Source organism: Urocitellus parryii, chromosome 6, assembly GCF_045843805.1.
Source record: "Urocitellus parryii isolate mUroPar1 chromosome 6, mUroPar1.hap1, whole genome shotgun sequence".
In the NCBI taxonomy this organism is placed as follows: Eukaryota; Metazoa; Chordata; class Mammalia; order Rodentia; family Sciuridae; genus Urocitellus; species Urocitellus parryii.
Genome location: NC_135536.1, coordinates 118,453,387 through 118,469,856, shown reverse-complemented (window position 1 = coordinate 118,469,856; position 16,470 = coordinate 118,453,387). Strand labels below are relative to the sequence as shown.

Sequence of the window (16,470 nt, the reverse complement as noted above, 5' to 3'; positions counted from 1 at the left end):
GTGTGTGTTGTTAAAAACCTTGTTTTCAGTGAGTCGTTTCTGATTATTACTACTCCTTTTCTAAAAGTTTAAAATTCACCTTTTAATAAAGAATCTAGGCCCTGTGTGATGGTGAATACTTGCAATCCTAAGGATTGAGGACACTGAGGCAGAAGAAGAATCAGAGTTTGAGATTAGCCTTGGCAATTTAGGGAATCACTGTGTCAAAAAAAAAAAAAAAAAAAAAAAGGACTAGGAGTGTATCTCTGAGGTAGAGCATCCCTGGGTTCAATCCCCAGTGCTTCATAGATGAATAAATAAATAAGAATCCAAAGTTTAATGCCTGAAGGATTATTATTAGAATTAAATAAGTATTAGCTACTTGGGAGATTGAGGCAGGTGGATTGCTTGAATCTAGAAGTTCTAGGTGAGCCTGAGCAACAGTAAGACCACCACTTCAAAAATCAAAAAAGAAAGTAAATAAAAATAAAAAAATAAAGTATAATCCATTTTAGGGCTCAGTGTGTGTATATATGTGAAAAAGAAATTGGTGTGTTTGCCAGGAATTAATGTGAAAGTTCCTAGGGACTTGGGAACTTTTTAAACACTTTTTTAGATGTTCTCTTTCTCAAATTAGGATCACATTTGGTCAGCCCTAGACTTTGACACCTTGGTTATCAGCAAGATCTACACTACAGCCAGCGTGGTATTACAGCTACTTATGAGGCTGAGGCAGGAGTACTGCAAATTTGAGTCCAGCCTCAGAAATTTAAGCGAGACTTTGTCTCCAAAAATTTTTTTTAAATGAATAAATAAAAGGGATGGGGGTATGACTCAGTGGTAAAGTGCCCCTGGATTCAAACCCTAGTACCAAAAAGAGGAGGGGGAAAGATTTACAGCAGAGGTTCCCCTAGAATTCTCAGGATTATCAGGTTCTAGAAATCTGGAGCTTGAACTGATTTAGAATAGTTAGGGGACTACACTGTTTTGAGCTTCAGTTCTCTTTCCACAAGGCATGCTTTCCCCCCCTTGACGTTCATACTTATTGATAACGAAATGGAAGAAATACAAATTGACCTAGATAGTTCTTACAAAACTCTGTTATCATTTGCTTTGTTAATAGTTGGCTTATTCTGGGCTATGACTTTTCTTTCACCACTTTTTTTTTTTTTTTTTTTTTTTTTTACTGTTCTTTGTGTATGTTTGTGAGTGTGCCTCCTACCCCTAGCCATGTGGGAGATGAAGCCCAGAGTTTCCTGCTATTTGGGCTATACTCCTAACCTTTGAGTGCCCTTTTAACACCTGTTCTCATTTTTGGAGAATGGTGTGCAGCCATATTAGTTTTTTTCAGATTGTCTGCCTTTAAATTTGAAATTGGAATAACTTATAACTAATTGCATAATTGTCACAATCTCACTTTTGAGGATTTCTTTTAAAAACACCAGTATCTATCTTAGATTATGAGATTTTAATTCTGTTAATATGCATTTTAAAAGCATTATAATACAATGGATAAAAATGTAGGCTTTCTAGAGTTAAAGAATCTGGGTGTTTGTTTTTTTCCTCATACATGCTAGGCAAATCGCTCTACCACTGAGCTATAGCCCTAGCCTCAGAACCTGGATTTTGATTCAGGCTCCATCACTTTTCTTTCCTTTTTTTTTTTTTTCCTTTCTGGTACTGGGGATTTGACCCAGGGATGCTACACCACTGAGCTACATTCCCAGCCCTTTTTATTAAATTTTGAGACAGGATCTCACTAAATTGCTGAAAGTCTTCTAAATTGCCGAGTCTGGTCTTGAACTTGCAGTCCTCCTGTCTCATCCTCCAAAGCCCACAGGATTATAGGCATTGCATGACTTACTCTTTTTTGTATGAGGAAATTTGTGGTAGAGAGGGTTTTGACTTACCATAGGGTAAATGGACATGGGCAGAACTGGACCTTTAATCCAGGATCAGTGGTGCTGACTACCACCTCCTCCTTTTTTTGGGGGAGGGGGTGGTACTAGATGTTGAACACAAGGGCTGTCTACCACTGAGCTACATCCCTAGCCCTTTTTATTTTTTGAAACAGAGTTTCACTGAATTGCTGTGGGTCTCTATAAGTTGCTGAGGCTGGCCTTGAGCCTGCTCGTCTATTGCTTCAGCCTCCTGAGTAGCTGAGATTAGAGGCATGTACATTGTGCCAGACCTCCCCAACCCATTTTAAAGGAAATGTGATATATAGCAAATGTGAAGGTGCTTGATGTTCCCAAACTCTATATTACCACCAATTTGAGGATCTGAGTCAAGAAAATAGTCCATATTTTTCATTATTAAAGAGGTTGAGGGGGGCTGGGGATGTGGCTCGGGTGGTAGCGCGCTCGCCTGGCATGCGTGCGGCCCGGGTTCGATCCTCAGCATCACATACAAACAAAGATGTTGTGTCTGCCAAAAACTAAAATAAATAAATAAATAAATATTTTTAAACAATTCTCTCTCTCTCTCTCTCTTAAAAAAAATCTTTTTTTTTTAAAAAAAAAAAGAGGTTGAGGGCATTCCCAATAGCTATATCATGTCTGTTACTCTCTTTTATACTTTTCCAGAAATACTCTTGTGTAGTCTGTGGATTTCTTCTGGGAAATAGGTTGTGTGTCCCTTCTTCCTCTTTCTTCCCCCTTTTGTTTATTTACCCTCTTCAGATTTGAATGAGATTTGCCTCCACATTGGCATATTGTTTTTTGTTTTGTTTGTGGTGCTGGGGATTGAACCCAGGGCCTTGTGCATTCGAACTAAGCGCTCTACCAACTGAGCTATATCCCCAGCCATAATTCACTAAACTGAGATTTTCATGGGTAAGGATCATATCTTTTATTTTATAGAATTCATAAATTTACTTTAAATTATTTTAATTTGCATGTCTCATAGATTTCTGAAATCAAGATATTGGCAATTTAATTCCCAGATATTTTTTTCTGTGACTTAATGTTCACCTTTTCCATTGCTTTTTTCCTAATGTCATTTCTTGTATTCTCTTGTTCAGTTTTATACAGGGATTTTTTTGCTGTCTCATTTTCAATTTTAAGTTCTCATAATCAGATTGGCAAGTGTTCAGGCATGTTCTTCCTACTCTCTGTGAAGAGCAATCTTTCAGCAGGCCAAGAGCCCATCATTATTCACACATTTACTTGTCAGAATAGTGTCAGACACTATGCCTAGTGTTGAGTTTATAATTGTGATCATGGGAGTCTTTTCTCCTTTTCCCTCCCCAAGCTTACAATCCATTGGAAGCAGGTTCTATGTGGACACCATCTGACTGGAAAATAGTAAAAAGTAGTAGGTAGAAGTAGAATTTAGGCTGACCTGAGGGGTGAATAAGAGTAATCCAAGTTTGGCTGTAGGGGAAAAGGAGGAATGTTTCAGCATGATTTGGAAAACCAACTCCCAGTTTATTGACAGCCACTCACATTCCTCCTTTCTTTCCTAAAGTCTCAGCCATCAATTGCAAGAAGAGATAAAAATTTTTAAAGTGGGTGTGGTGGTGCATACCTGTAACCTCAATGGCTTGGGAGGTTGAAGCAGGAGGATTGCAAATTCAAAGCCGGCCTCAGCAATTTAGTGAAACCCTGTCTCAAAAATAAAAAGGGCTGGGATGTGGCTCAGTTGTTGAGTGTCCCTGGGTTCAAATCCCTGGTTACCAGAGCACCACCCCCACTTTAAAAAAAAAATGTTATTAAAGGCCTACCAAGTTGTTTGGATTATTTTTCCCCCAGAAAGACTTTCTAGGTTTCTTCTGGTTGTGTGGTTCACCTCTTAGTAACTAGCTAGAGTGGATAGCAGTTGGCAATCTGTCCTCAAGTTCTTCATGGAGAATGACCAACTACTTTTGTTTTCTCCTGGGAACCTAGATGATTTTGCTCTTGTTGATGAGTGAGGGGCTTCCTGTTTATTCTCCACATTTTTGTTTTTGTTTTTTTTTTTCTGTTCTACCTCTATGTAATATTCTGCCCCTCAAACTTTTGGCATGAATTTGAATTGTTTACTTCCTTGTTTTCTTGTTGATGTTTTTCCTCTGTTGTTTCTGGGAGTTCTTCATTCTTTTTGATAACCTTTGCTGGAGAGTGGCTTTTAAGCCTGAGACTAGAGATGCCAGCTTGTTATTGGCAAATGCCTCCAACAGGAAGTAAGAATGGCACACTTCTGTAGTGCCTTGGAGAATCCCTGACTAGGTCTAGAGGTTCATAAAAGAAGCTATAAGCTGGGGCTGGGGATGTGGCTCAAGCGGTAGCGCGCTTGCCTGGCATGTGTGCAGCCCGGGTTCGATCCTCAGCACCACATACCAACAAAGATGTTGTGTCCGCTGAGAACTAAAAAAAATAAATATTAAAAATTCTCTCTCTCTCTCTCTCTCTCTCTCTCTCTCTCTCTCTCTCTCTCTCTCTCTCTCTCTCTCACTCTCTCTTAAAAAAAAAAAAAAAAGAAGCTATAAGCTGGACATGGTGGCATACACTTGTAATCCTAGCAACTCAGGAGACTGAGTCAGGAAGATTGCAAGTTTGAGGCCAGCCTGGGCAATTGAGTAAGACCCTGTGAGGGGCTGGGGTGGTGGTGGTCAGTGGTAAAACACTCCTGGATTCAATCCCCAGTATTGGTGGGGGATGCATGTATAATTCTTTACCCCTAACTCATTTCCTTTGATCTTAAATTGAGATCATCGACAAACATTATTTGATGGTATAATTTAAAATTCTTTTAAAAATGTTATGTTCAGAAATTCCTAGTATATATATTTTAGTTAAAGGCTTATAAAATGAATATATTGTGCCACTGTAGTGGTGCACACACACTGTGATCCCAGTAATTTGGAATGCTAAGGCAGGAAGATCACAAGTTGGAGGCCAGCCTCAGCAGTTTAGGGAGACTGTCTCAAAATAAAAATAGCTGGGGATGTAACTCAGTGGTAAAGTGCCCCTGGGTTCAATCTCCAGTACAGTAAACAAACAAAACATTGTATGTTTATTTCTGCATCTTGAGTAGATAATGTCATAGATATCAAACTTTAGAATGTACAGGATTCAAAGCCTTGGGTCCTAGCCCCAGCAACACACAAAAATGAGATATAGGAGCAAGAGCCTGTAATCCCAGCTATGGGGAACACTGAAGGAAGAAGATTCTTTGAACTCAGGGAGTTCAAGGCCAGTCTGGGGAAGAACTCTACCTCAAAAAACAAACAAAACAGGAGGGAAAATACTCTTTCTTTCAGTGTCTCTAGTCACCCAGTTCTCCTCAGAGATGTTTCCAGTTTCTTGTGAATACTTTCTGAGTAATATTGTGCCTAGATAAACAAACATGTATTACTTGATGAGATGAATGATAAGTGTCTTACAATCTTTCCATTCCACAATTTGAAAACACTTGGATTTAAACTTCAGAACACCATTTGTGCCCTTTATTAAACCGCCCTTGGACAGCTTGCCTAGGTTGTGTGAATCTTTGAGATAAAGAGAGAGAGGGAGGGAGGGAGGGAGGGGGGGAGAGAGAGAGAGAGAGAGAGAGAGAGACACTGAGTGTGTGTGTGTGTGTGTGTGTGTGTGTGTGTGTGTGTGTGAGAGTGTGAGTAAGAGAGAGATACTGGGCATTGAACTTAGCGGTACTTTACCACTGAGCTACATTGCCATCCCTTTTAATTTTTTGTTTTGAGACATGGTCTTGTTCAGTTGCCCAGGCTGGCCTCAAACTTATGATTCCCCTGCTTTCGCCTCCAGAGTCACTGGGATGAACCTCAGTCACTGTGCCCTGCTGATTTCTTTATATGGTTAACAATACTTAGCTTGCCAGGGCTGTTGAATATAATATATGTTCCCACTTTGGTGAGTCTTAAATGCTTCACAAATGGTTGCTACTGTAGTTGTTTCTCGCTGGGCCATACTTTTTGGAGTGTGTTAGGGGAATCCTCTATCAATTATGGATTAAATTGCTTTCCTTCCTGATGCTTTCTTATGTATGGAAGAGACCCATGGGCCAAGGGAAACAGAAATAACATTTTGAAAAGAACAGAACATTTTCTGCACGTCAGATATTTGAGGTAGGCTGTTCCTGGTCTGGGGCCTTCATACTTGGTTGATGGAATGCTGAAAATCCTACCCCTATACTTTTATTTATTTTTTTAAACTTTTTTTTTTTTTGAGGGACACAATATCTTAATTAATTTATTTTTTATGTAGTGCTGAGGATCAAAACCAGTGCCTTACCGGTGTGAGGCAAACACTCTACCACTGAGCTACAACCTCAGCCCCTACTCTGCATTTCTTGATGGTAGGAAGTCATTAGCACTGAGGAACTTTTAATGATTAATAGATCTATTAACTCTGGTCCTTTGGTGTTGCCTGAAGCTTTGGACTTTTGGAGAGCTGGTTTCCTATTGTTCCTTTCTAGTGTGATGTTAATCCTTTAATAGCAGTTAGTTTTTTCTTCTTTGATTCTTACATAGTGATTGCTGTAATACATAGAACAGTTTCCAGTTTTGGAACCATCCTCATTTGGTTTCTCAGGAGGTGGATATTAGGTCTTTCTTCATGGGTATTTGGCCGTAGCATTTATTTTTGTTCCATTCCTATTCTTTTGAGGAAACTCCAAACTGATTCTAATAGAGGCTGTGCTATTTTACAATCTTTCCAACAGTGTAAAAGTGTACCTTTTTCTTTATATCTTCTCCAGCATTTAAAAATTTATTTCCTTCCTTCCTTCGTTTGTTCCTTTGTTCGTTCATTCGTTTCTTCCTTCCTTCCTTTCTACTGGGTTTAAACCCAGGGGTACTTTACCATTGAGCTACATCCCTAGACAGCTAAGTTGCAGAGGATCTCCCTGAGTTGCTGAGGCCAGCCTTGAACTTGCAATTCTCCTACCTCTACCTCCCAAAATGATGGGATTACAGGAATGCATCAATGCATCTGGCTTATTGTTTGTATTCTTGATGGGTGCCATTCTACCTGGAGTGAGATGAAATCTCAGTGTAATTTTGATTTGCATTTCGTTAATTGCTATAGATGTTGAACAGTTTTTAATATACTTATTGGCCGTTTGTATATCTTGTTTTGATAAGTGTCTGTTTATTTGCCCATTTATTAATTGTAGCCTTTTTTATTTTATTGCTAAGTTCCACCAGCTAGCCTGGAACTTGTGATCTTTCTGCCTTAGTTTCCCTAGTAACTGGAATTACAGGTGTAGGAAGCTTCGACTGGTCAGAATGGAGTTTTTTTTTTTTATGTTTATTTATTTTTTTAGTTGTAGTTGGACACAATACCTTTATTTTATTTATTTGTTTTTATGTGGTGCTGAAGATCGAACCCAGGGCCTCCCACGTGCTAGATGTGCACTCTACAGCCAGCCACAACCCCAGCCCCAGAATGTAGTTTTTATATTGTATCTTCTCCACAGCTTCTATAATCTTAGCATAGAATAGGCCCTTGGCAATACTTGTAAATTCTTGACTATGACTGCATCCCCGAAAGAGCTCTACTGTACTGTTGCTTTGAAGAGAAATATTACTGCTGCTAATCCTAGAGGGTTGTCAGAGAGGAAATTATTTTCTCAACTAAAACAGTAGATACCAGTAGAATCCTTTCTTCTAGCCTTCCCTGAAGCTCTTCCCTTCCTTCAAGGCCCCGCCCCGCTGGGGATTGAATCCAGTGGTGCTCCGTAGAGCTGTATCTTCAGTCTTCTTTAAAGTTTTGGGATAGAGTCTTGCCAAATTTTCAGGCTGGACTTAAACTTTTGATTTTTCCTGCGTCCATTAGAGGTGTGCTTTATTGTATCTGGCTTTTTTTTTTTCTTTTAATTTTCTCCCTTTACCCTCACTTCTTTTGGTGATTGTAGGGACATAATTATAAAGTTATGTATGTATTAGCATTTTCTGTTGATTTTAGTTTTTAAATCATTAAGACATGAGGGACTAGTGGTGTAATGTAGTGGTAGAGCAGTTACCTAGCATGTGAGGCCCTTGGATCCAATCCCAATATGTCAAAACAAAACAAAACAAAACAGCAGCAAGCAAGCAGCTATATGGATGGGATTATTCCCCCTCAAAGTTTCCATTATCATTGTTTCATAGCATCATAAAATCAGAAAAGTTTTTTAAACCCTCTTCCATCCCTAATAAAGTAAGGCACTATAAAACAGCATTGCTTCAGACAGGTGCCTATAATCCCAGCAACTCAGGAATCTGGAGACAAGAGGATATAGCAAGTTTGAGGCCAGCCTGGGCAATTTAGTGAGACGCTGTCTCATATAATATAAGGACTGGAGATGAAGCTCGATGGTAAAACGACCCTGGGTTTAATTCTTAACAGTGGGAAAAACAAAAAACACCAGACACCATTGCCCAGTTTAAAAATCACATTTTAAGATAAGGCAGTATTTTCCTGATAAAAAGAAAATACTCGGGATAAACCAGTAAATATTAATTTAAAGAGACTAGGTTTATTTCCATGTTTGGTGCAGTAACAGTGCTAATGGAAAACTGTATTTTTAATTTAGAAATTCAGTAAACCTCTCCTTGCTGCCTTAACACAAACTAGTATGTGTTTGCTTAGATTCTGCTTCCTAGCAGATTGATGTGGACTGAGGGATTAATAGACACAAAAAGGCAGTAATTCACAATGAAATAAAGATGGGAAAACAGGCAAGAGGGGAAAGTAGTTTTACTAATGCATTTGTCAGAGAATAATGGGGAAGTAGCATATGTCTTGAAATAACGGAGGTAGCCTCAAATTTGCTAAAAAAAAAAGACATGGTGTATTATATTCAATCATTTTCATTCTTTTTTTAGTTGTAGTTGGATACAATACATTTTATTTATTTAATTTTTTTTTGTGGTGCTGAGTATCGAACCCAGTGCCTTGCATGTGCTAGGCGAACGCTCTACTGCTGAGCCACAACCCCAGCCCCTCATTTTCTTTATTTAAGTATTCAGTGCAAGATGAGTAACTGCTTTTTTTCCTTTCTTTCTTTCTTTTTTTTTCTCTCTCTTTCTTTCTTTTTTGGTACCAGGGATTGGAACCCAGGGGCGCTTATCTACTGAGCCACATTCCCAGCTCTTTTTAATATTTTATTTAGAGATAGGGTCTTGATGAGTTGCTTAGGGCCTTGCTGAATTGCTGAGACTGGCTTTTAACTTGTGATTCTCTTGCCTTCGCCTCCAAGCTGAGTTTGCCATTGTGCCTGGCCTTTTTGTTTTGGGGTGGGTACCAGGGGTTGAACCCAAGGGTCTTAACCACTGGGCCACATCTCCAAATTTTATTTTTATTTTGAGACAGGGTCTCACTGAGTTGCTTAGGCCTCACTATAATTGCTAAAGCTGGCCTCAAATTTGTGACCTCCTGCCTCAACTTCATAAGCTGGTGGGTTTATAGGTGTGCTCCACCAAGCCCAGCCTAACTGTATATTTTGCATTGTATTTTTCCTTTATTATAATGTATATATTAAGTACTTCCTTTATTATAATGGCAGGTAATCATTAGTTTGATGATGTTAGAAAGAATTGTGTTCAGGATGGTCATGTTAATCCCTGGAGCTGCCACTGTAGTGGGATAGTAGGGAGAAAAGGATTCCTGGCTGCAGTTGTTTCTGTATGGCCACAGAGCATGAATGAGGAGGAATTGGTTCTTTAGAGACTTTGTGTGTGTGTGTGTGTGTGTGTGTGTGTGTGTGTAAGTGTGTAAGCCTAGGGGCATTCTACCACAGAGTTGCAGCCCAGCTGGGTTTTTTTTTTGTTTTTTAAGTTGTCAATAGACATTTATTTTGTTTATTTATATGTGGTGTTGAGAATTGAACCCATGGTCTCACACATGCTAGGCAAGCATTCTACCGCTGAGCCACAATGGAAGCCCCCAGCTTTTGTTTTTTATTTTTTATTTTGTGACAGAGTCTTACTGAGTTGTCCAGGCTGGGATTTGGAATCCTGCTTCATTCTCTTGAATCTCTGGGGGAATACAGGTGTGTGCCACCATATCTGGCACCTTTAGAAACTTTTTTGGAGTTAATACATATTGGAGTTTTCTAACATTTAAGTACACACTTTTGTTAGAGAGATTGAATTATATAGGCTAAAGAAAGAGAGGGCATGTGATTCTAAGGAACTCTGTCTCTATTGAAAGAAATTTTAGTGCAACTGTTAGTGACTGGAGTAAAGAAGAAAGGGAATAAATAGTCTTCCATTTAGAGACTACCTTGTGCCAGATACAGTAAATGCTTTCTCGTTTATTGTCTCATTCAGCCTTATCTTTCCAGATGAGGAAATTGATCCCCAGACGGGTTAAATGACTTGTCCAAATAGCACACAAAAATGGGAAGGATGGGTTCTTTCTGATTCACAAACCCATACTAGATTAATTTTTTGATGGTTCATTAAGTGGCTAAAAACTCAGGAGAAAGTTTTTCATTTATTTCAGGAGCAGTTTTCTTAGTTCTGGCTTTTCACTTTCTCTCAAGGTTGTCTTGGAACATAGGATTTAGGTACAACCTGTGAAAGTGAGAGTACCAACACATTCCTTGATCTTTTGGATAGTTAACCCTTTGCCTAAAACTCATCTCCAAATTGTAGCTATTTTTGGGAGTTTGATGTAACACAGAGACCATGTTGTCAGTTTTATTCTCTTTGAAACGCTCACCTGTTTTATAGCAGGTTCTCTAGTATTTTTAGCTCCATGATCTTAGTCAGAAAACTTGTTTTTACTTATTTACAGTACTGGGGATTGAACCCAGGGGTGTTCTACCACTGAGCTACACCCCAGCCCTTTTTATTTTGAGGTGGGGTCTCACTAAGTTGCTATGGCTGGCCTTGAACTTGTGGTCTTCCTGCCTCGCTTCTGTGAGTGGCTAGGATTACTTCCTGAGTGTGCCACTGTGACTGGCTGTTTTTTTTTTTTTTTTTTAATACGATTATAGGAGAAGTATATAATTATAGAGAGCCTTTTGTCTATGCTGGGACAAATCTTACCTTTGTTGGAAAAGTTGGTTGGAGCAGGTTGTGGTAATATTAATTTTTTCTATATATGAATTCAGACCTTTTCTTTTTTTTTTTTTAATTTGCTTTTTTTTTTTAAGTTGTAGATGGACACAGTATCTTTATCTATTTATTTTTATGTGGTGCTGAAGATCAAACCCAGTGCCTCGCATATGTGAGGCAGGCACTCTACGACTGAGCTACACAGCCCCAGCCCCAGACCTTTTCTTAAAGTAAGACCAAAACTGTTTAAAACTGTGACCACTCCTTAATTGCCAGGTGTCAGCAACTCATGCTTATCATAAGCCTAGATACACTGAAACCGCTGACCTTGAGTTGAAATATTTTCTAAGTTGCAACTGATCTTTTGGCCTATTATTTCACCAGGAAAATCACGGAATATTAATTTGAAGAATTTTACTTATCCCTCCCAAAGAGTATGTTGTTCATTAAATTTGCTTGGACTTTTTTTCTAGTAACCAGCTGGATTACAAATCCGTCTGTATTCAGTGGTTATGATGTTGAATCCATGTGCAAACAGTGATGGAAATCTGATTAGTTTTCTAGAAAAAGGTTGTTAATGACTCCTTTCAAAGGTCCATCTTTTTCAGAGGGATAGGGATGCAGGAAAGTAACTTAAAGGCTGAAGAGAGCAGGTGGTGTGTGTATGTTTTGTATCTGTAAATATCACATCAGTGTTTACAGTACACTGGACTCTTCATGCAAGGTCTGGTCAGGCCAAACCAGGAGGAATTGTTCCCCTGCTTCAGGCCAAGAATAACATCCTGACCAGCAGGGGGACAGAGGTCAGTTCAAGGCAACAGCTCTTGTAAGCTACAGGACATTTAGAACTTTTGAACAACTGAGTTTATTAAAAAAGGAAGGCAAGATGTACTTTGAAGGAATATGTGAAACCTGTGTACCTTTTTCTTAGGGCATGGTTTATTTATGAAAAATGAAAAGTTCTCTACCACCCCTATCCTACCTAGGCTGGTGGCCGTGTTGTTCCCTTCATCCAGGCTGGAGTAGCCAGAACTGGAGTCGGGTAGTGCCATTGCTGTCCCCTCTTGCTTACCCAGACCCCGGCCCTCTTTCTCTTCTTGCACTGCTCTAATGAGCTTGGCACTGTGACAGAACATTTTTGTCCCATAACCTGAGTGAATCTTCCCAACAATCCTACGAGGTAGTGATGCTTGAACTGAACTATTAAGGGTTCTGAAGTCAAAACTTGTATGATTGGGGCTGGGGATGTGGCTCAAATGGTAGCATGCTTGCCTAGCATGTGTGAGGCACTGGGTTCAATTCTCAGCACCATATAAAAATAAAATAAAGATATTATGTCCATTAAAACTAAAAAATAAATATTAAAAAAAACTTGTAAGATTAACTGGCAGGAAAATCATTGCTTTTTAAAGTAATTCTACTGGGAGATGTGGAGGTGGGAAGAGTTCCCCATGAACAGATATAAAACTAATAAGCTTAATGCCCAGCTCTTCCATACAATAGGTGTGGAATTTTTAAACCAAGATTTTGAGGTGGGTGGACATTTTGTTACCATGCAGATTTAAGACACAGCTGGTCAAGAGCCATTTGGAAGCCCAAGAACACCATTTTACAGAGGTTCTAGCTGTTGCCTGCTTACTCTTAATGTTGATGATTCACTGAGCTTCCAGAACTTAAATAACTGGAAGAAAGAATTCATATTTTCTGCAGATGTAAAAGAGCTGGGAAAAGCTTTCCTTTTGTGATTTTGGGCAACAGGATCAACATAAGTGAGTGGCAGGTATCTATAGAAGAAGCCCAAGTCAGGTGCAGGGACAGTGGCCACCATGTTTACTTTGTAACAAGTACAGAAGATGTCACAATGTCAGATCACCTGATTCAGACAGACCAAGTATTGGTATTCACCGGAAGACCAAGCCAAACTTGTTGTTGATTGTTAGATTGTTGGTGTGTTCTAACCACCTCACATGTCACAAAGTAAACATTAGTGTGGATAAGAGTTTGTAGCAGTGTGTCATCTAATAATAAACTCAGACTAAATGTTTATTACTGCTTCATTAATTGGTGAGAGAAGGGACACATCCATCCTTTTTGGAGGGATCTGTTTACTCAATAATGGCACCTTACATTCATAAATTGTAGCAGTTATCTAATAATGTTTCTTTAAATATATAAATTAGAGCTAATAAATGGGACGATCACAGTTTAATATAATTAAAACAAAAAACTTGACTGTTCTAGAAGTTATACTTGGATTGTTTTCCTCCTCTCCCCACCAGAAAATGGAGAACTACTTTTATATTTATGTATTTTTATGTAATTAGTACTCTGTTGTTGATTTGAGAAAATGAATTCCTAAAGTAATAATGTTAAATATTAAAGCTTGAAATCCATCTGTGTGTAGGAGTGCACACCTGTAATCCCAGTGAATCAGGAGGCTGAGGAAGGAGGATTACAAATTCGAGACTGGGTTTAGCAATTTAGTGATACCCTAAGCAATTTAGCAAGACCCTGTCTCAAAATAAAAATAAAAAGGGCTAGAGATGTGGTTCAGTGGTAATCTATCCCAGGGTTCAATCTTCAGTATCCAAAAAAAAAAAAAAAAAAAAAGCAAAGTAATACATGCCTGTAATCTAGCAACTCGAGAGACTGAGGCAGGAGGATCAGGAGTTTGAGGGCAGCCTCAGCAACTTAGTGAGGCCCTAAGCAGCTTAGGGAGGTCTTGTCTGAAAATGAAAAATAAAAGGGATGGAGATGTAGCTCAGTGGTTAAAAAAACCCTCTTCATTCAATCCCTTGTACCCTTCCCCCCAAGAAAAAGAACGAAAAAAAATCTAATACTAAAACCCCCCAAATAATTATCTTAACAGTTGGTTATATGATGAGCTCATCTCACCTCCTGGTCATTTAGGTGTTCTGCTTCAACCTGTATACTGATTTATCCCTCCCTTCCTTTCTTCCAGTGAAAAGGATTGAATTTAAGGTCTTGCACATGCTAGGCAAGCACTCTACCATTGAGCCATACCCCAACCTAATTTGTCGATTATTTTTATTAAACATATTGTATACTTAGCTAAGCAGTAGGGAACGTATGTTTTATTATTCTGGTACTTTATTCTACGAGCAACATCAGATGAGCCCAGTAGAGGACTGGGTTTAAAAGATAATATGTTTATTTGCTATGCACAGTGGTACGTTACTGTAATCCCTGGTCCTTGGGAGACTGAGGCAGAAGTGTTTAGGCCAGTGTTGGCAATTTAGTGAGATCCTGTCTCAGATTATAGCTCAGTGGGAGAGTACTCTGGGGTTCAGACCTATTATAGCCCCAAACATAAAACCCTTTACAAAGTCTTCTGGAAAGCTTTCTGAGGAGTTTTTTTTTTTTTCTTTTTTTCCCTTGGGGTGGGGGTGGCTTGGGGGGGGGTTACCAAGGATTGAACCCAGGGGTATTTAACCACTGAATCACATCCCCAGCCCTTTTTTTTTTTTTTTTTTTAGTTTTAGACAAAGTCTCACTAAGTTGCTTAGGGCTTCACTAAATTACTGAGGCTGGCCTTAAACTTTTGATCCTCTGATGAGTTTTGTTACTGGGGTCTTTCTGTGCCCACTTCTTTTCCCTTTGGTCTTTCCTCATTCTAATGCTGGGCACTCATCCATGGAGGCATCTTAGATGTTTTCTTGGACAAGATCTAAGTTTGCCCTGTTGTCTTCTCTGGGACTCATTTCTTTTGTCTGACTTCAACTGACTCTGAGCCAAAATGATCTTCTGAAAGCTTTGCTTCATGACCTTTATTTCTTGACTATTTTCATGTACTTTGCCTGATTGTCTTTGCTGGTTCTTTCCATTTCCAGTGATGTAAATTATATTGCTTTAGTTGTAAGGCTTTAAAGCAGCTTCAGGCCTCTTAGACTTTTCCCTAGTTTATAAAGTTTCTTTGTCCTTTCCTAGAAATTGAGGGAAGAGTCAGGTTCTCTGTTAGAGGTATTGCTGTCTCTCCTGGAATTTTGGTTTGTTAGTTGTTTAAATAATATGTAGCAATTTGGATTGTATTTGCAAGGTAGAACTTATTGCCAAGACTCTGAAGTAGGTCATTGCCATTACCCTTTCTCCCCTTTTTTTTCAACTCAAAAATTTTGTGAAGAGAGATTGACCTTGCCCATAATCATGTAGTTAAGTTTTTTGTTTTGTTTGGTGGTCCTGGGGATTGAACCTTGGGCCTTGCAAATCACTGAGTAACATCCCCAGCTACTTTAGATTAATTAAATTAAATTATTTGATTTATTTATTTTGGGGGAAGTACTGGAATTGAATCCAGGGCTGCTGGACCACTGAGCTATGTCCCCAGCCCTTTATTTTTTATTTTGAACAGGATCTTGCTAAGTTGTCCAGAGTGGCCTTGAACTTGTGATCTTCCTGCCTCAGTCTCCGGAGTAGTTGGAATTGCAGACATGTGCCATTGTACCTGACTCGGTTTTAAAATGAAATTCTGAAGCAAACCTCATTTTTGTATTACTTATACTACCCACCCCCCAAAAAAAACTTGGGATTGAACCCAGGTGTACTCTATCTCTGAGCTATATCTCCAGCCCTTTTTAATTTTATTTGAGACAGGGTCTTGTTAAATTTACCAGGCTGGCCTTGAACTCGGAATCCTCCTGCCTAATCCTCCTGAAAAGCTGGGATTACAGGTGTGCAATAGTGCACCCAGCTATTACTTATACGTCTGAGCATTGATATAGCTTAACAAATAGTAGATGTTTAATAACGAATGTTAAATAATAACATCTTAACTTTCAGTTGATTGATAATAGAAATATGGTTAAAATTCAGAATTCTCATCAGGTTGATCACATTGTGGATTAATAGCTGAGAAAAGTTTCTAGTGTGAAGGGACATAATAGCTATGTAGAAAGTCTTTAGCAATTCAGAAAATACATGCTCAAAATCTTGATTCAAATCATTCTAAAATGAAGGAGTAGAAGAGTAGTTTGGCTAGAATGAAAATCAGTTATAATGTAAGGAGAAATAGGACTAAGATCAGTTCTAGAAACAAACATATTTCCTGCTTGAGGTCAGACAGCAAAAATGAAAAATCCCTACCCCCCATTAGTTGCTTTCCCCAAAATCACTATCCAGAGAGGCTAGAGGCTACTAATTATTTTTTGTATCCTAGTGCCCAATCTTTAGGCTGCAGTGTAAAGCTTGGAAGGTCTTATGGGGTCAGCACAAAGAATAGTTTGGCCTTTTTTTTTTTTTTTTCTCAAATATTTTTAGTTGTAGATGGACACGATGCCTTTTTTTAATTTATTTTTAGGTGGTGCTTGGGATCAAACCCAGTGCCTCATATGTGCTAGGCAAGCACTCTTCTACTTAGCCACAACCCAGCCCAGTTTGGCCTTTTAATTTAAATTCTTCTTAATAGTTTTGCTGCTGTCAAATAGTTCTGTTAATTCCAAAGCCCAAATCATTTTCTGATTGTTTTGCTGTGTCCAGTTGGCTTGTGGGAC

At 38.9% G+C, this 16,470-nt stretch overlaps 1 protein-coding gene and 1 pseudogene across 1 annotated transcript in view; both read left to right on the top strand.

Moving 5' to 3' along the window:
- Ptpn9 (protein tyrosine phosphatase non-receptor type 9) overlaps positions 1-16,470 on the top strand; it is an 86,214-nt gene that overhangs the window by 21,110 nt on the left and 48,634 nt on the right. The window lies entirely within an intron of this gene.
- Positions 12,348-12,896, top strand: LOC113182006 (ras-related protein Rab-9A-like; annotated as a pseudogene).